Source organism: Telopea speciosissima, chromosome 9, assembly GCF_018873765.1.
Source record: "Telopea speciosissima isolate NSW1024214 ecotype Mountain lineage chromosome 9, Tspe_v1, whole genome shotgun sequence".
Taxonomy (NCBI): domain Eukaryota; kingdom Viridiplantae; phylum Streptophyta; class Magnoliopsida; order Proteales; family Proteaceae; genus Telopea; species Telopea speciosissima.
The window spans coordinates 30,728,373-30,731,010 of NC_057924.1; the positions used below are offsets into that span (position 1 = coordinate 30,728,373).

Here is a 2,638-nt window from a genome sequence, read left to right on the forward strand (position 1 = left end):
CTGACTCGAATCTGGAATCGGCACCGGCGGTGACCAATCGAAAGGAGCTGAGAAAGTCAGAGACCTTCAATGATGCTTCGTCTTCAGCTTAGTCTGCGTCATCGGCATCATCGAGAGGTGGTGATGGTGGACTGAAGAGAGAGAAATCGCTTAGCCATGATGAGTTGAATCGGCGAGTTGAAGCCTTCATTAAGATATTCAACGATGATATCAGGTTGCAGAGGCAAGATTCGTATAAGCGTTACATGGATATGGTCAATCGTGGAGTCCATTAATGAGAGATAAATGCTTCATTAAGTTGCTTCTGTTACATTTTCTATTTTTCTCTCTCCCTCAGAGGGAGATGCTGATCCACATTTGCAGGTAAGGTTGTCTGAACTCGATTAATGGTAGAAATCATGCTCTTCAATTTTGACAATCTGATTGGACTAATGGACTCATTGGATGATCTAAGTTCATGAGATTTGCTGTTATATTGTGCCGTTTGTCCTCATATCGTTAATTTTCTTACATTACAGGTCCTTCGATGTTGTTTAAGAGTGGGTGAAGATGGTGGAAACTACACTTGTGTTTCTGAATCAGAGAGGTAGGTTGTTCTAATGGAAATACACTCCGGTTTTAGTTACTGTGTTTAATAGAGAACTTGATTCTGTTTTGGGTTTTTGTAAAGAAAAATGGAAATCAGAAATGATAGGTTGTTCTAAAGCTACCACGTTTAAAAGTTTAAGTACAACCCCAAGGGGTTAGCGCAGCTGGCTTGGAGGGGACATGAGACTCCGCCTCAGGAAGCGAGGTCTCATGATCAAACCTTCGCCGAAGCATAATTTCTTGGGGCGACCCGCCTGAGGCTCACTAGGGCCCAGAAACTCCCGGTTCGTGCGTGGCACGGGGGTCATGTACAAGCCCAGGAGGGGATTTAGTCGGCCTAAAGTCGGATACCCCTCCTGTCTCCAAAAAAAAAAAAAGAAAAAAAGAAAAAAAGAAAAAAAGAAGGTTTTAAGTACCCTTTAAATTTAGCTTTTAGCTATTAGATGTAATGCTATAACGAATACTTTGTCATATTTGTAAGATCTAATGCTTCTGTCTGATGAAAATTATGCTTTCTTCTTCTTTGTGGATCGATCATCACATCACAAATTGTGGGTCACAAAACCAGCATAGCTATACCAATTGGAAAGGAAATTCTACTGGAATCTATTTCTGGCTGTATTATGTGACAAACCAAATGGATCATTTAGAAGTTCCAAATTCACCATTAAGTAGGACAGGCCTCTTACGCTCTTCACTATTTTCTCTTGCTCTGTTCACTGTTATATCTATATTAAAAGAAGGGATGTTGGAGAGCCATCCTTAAGATGCATTCCAGATATTATGATCTTGGGAGCAAAATGAAGAAAAATCTATATTTTGTACTCACTGATTCAGGGGGAATCTTGGCAAGAATATTCTGATTTGTAACTGCAGAAATCAGAATCGATCCCAGTCAATTCCGATCCGATTCACTGCTTTTTGAAACCTTGCTCCCTACACTTCAATATGTCTTTCTAATAGCTCTTTATTATTCACTTCTGGCACTTCAATACCTAATAAAATTCAGTTCAATTTTTTTCTAATAAAATTCAGAATCTGAGCCTTTGGATCAATTTTCTTTTACTCTTTATCATACACCGCTGTCATGCCTAATCTGCAACTCAATTGTACAATCTCATTTCTTCATTCTTGTGTACAGTTCAACGTGATACTTATATGTGCTAAAATTATACTTATAAAATAACAGAAAAAAGTAAATTCTATTTGAAGAACATAAAAGGTTGAGAAAACAAGGAGGAAAACTTGGACTGGCGGTCGATTTTCTTAGGATATGGAACTAAAATGATGTGTGACCTACCAATGGAATTGTGAATACAACTTGAGACATCCTACAAGGAAATCAGAAGTACAATGGGTTGGTCTTATTCCTAGCCTTCCGGTTACATTCTCAAAGCCCTACTCGATCCGGAATGCCACATGTAGGAGATAGAAGGATTTTGTTTTCTGTAAACCACGTTAACGTAATCGAAATTACACGCAGGGTTGACTTTGTGGAGAGACAGCAAGAGGGAGGACAAATATGTAGAGCTCCTAATATCGGTCAGGTAGTTCTCAAATCTCTTCTTGATTTAATTTTTGATGCTGTGTTTCATCTGGGCTTGATGCTATTATCCTCCCTTCTTCCCTGTTTTGGATTCTGAGGTATTAATTTTTTGATGCTCTGTTTCATTTGGGCTTGATGCTATTATCCTCCTTTCTTCCCTGTCATGGATTCTAATGTGTTGATGGTGTTATTCCCCTTATTTTTTTGGTTGAATTTTATTATTTATGTTGTTCTAGGTGATTCTACGATTGTTTCAACTGGGCTTGATGCTATGATCCTTCGTTCTTCCCCGTTATGGATTTTGATGTGTGAATGGTGGTATTCTTTTTTTTTTAGTTGTAATATAGACACTGGAGTTTGGGCTGCAACTGCGTTCTTTGATCTAGGTTCAGCCAATCAGTTAGTTGTGAGGTTTGCAGATGATTATGTATAAAACCCTTATCAAATTCAGGTTAGTTCAAGATCCGACTCTAGTTCTAGTATAATCTGCTTGGGTTGATTATT

At 38.6% G+C, this 2,638-nt stretch overlaps 1 long non-coding RNA gene across 1 annotated transcript; it reads left to right on the plus strand.

Moving 5' to 3' along the window:
* The first annotated feature begins 331 nt into the window (after positions 1–331).
* LOC122639607 lies at positions 332–669 on the plus strand. Its single transcript, XR_006329542.1, has 2 exons — positions 332–363; positions 519–669. It is a non-coding gene; the product is annotated as an uncharacterized LOC122639607 (long non-coding RNA).
* Positions 670–2,638: the final 1,969 nt, after the last annotated feature.